Genomic DNA, 203 nt, shown 5'->3' on the forward strand with positions numbered 1-203 from the left:
GACTTTGGTCAAAGATACAACTGTACACGCTATAGCTAGTTGGCCTCTGGTTACACTTGTTTCTAGAGATGAGCGAAGTCGTGTTTACTTCAATCGTATTTGCATGGTTTACTGTACTTAGAGTAAGTGATATAGGGATATGAAAGACTGTGGTCAAAGGCAATTGAATATTTAACCCACTTATCGCCGATTGTGTGATCCAT

The sequence above is a fragment of the Penaeus monodon genome, chromosome 33, assembly GCF_015228065.2.
Source record: "Penaeus monodon isolate SGIC_2016 chromosome 33, NSTDA_Pmon_1, whole genome shotgun sequence".
NCBI classification, from domain to species: Eukaryota; Metazoa; Arthropoda; class Malacostraca; order Decapoda; family Penaeidae; genus Penaeus; species Penaeus monodon.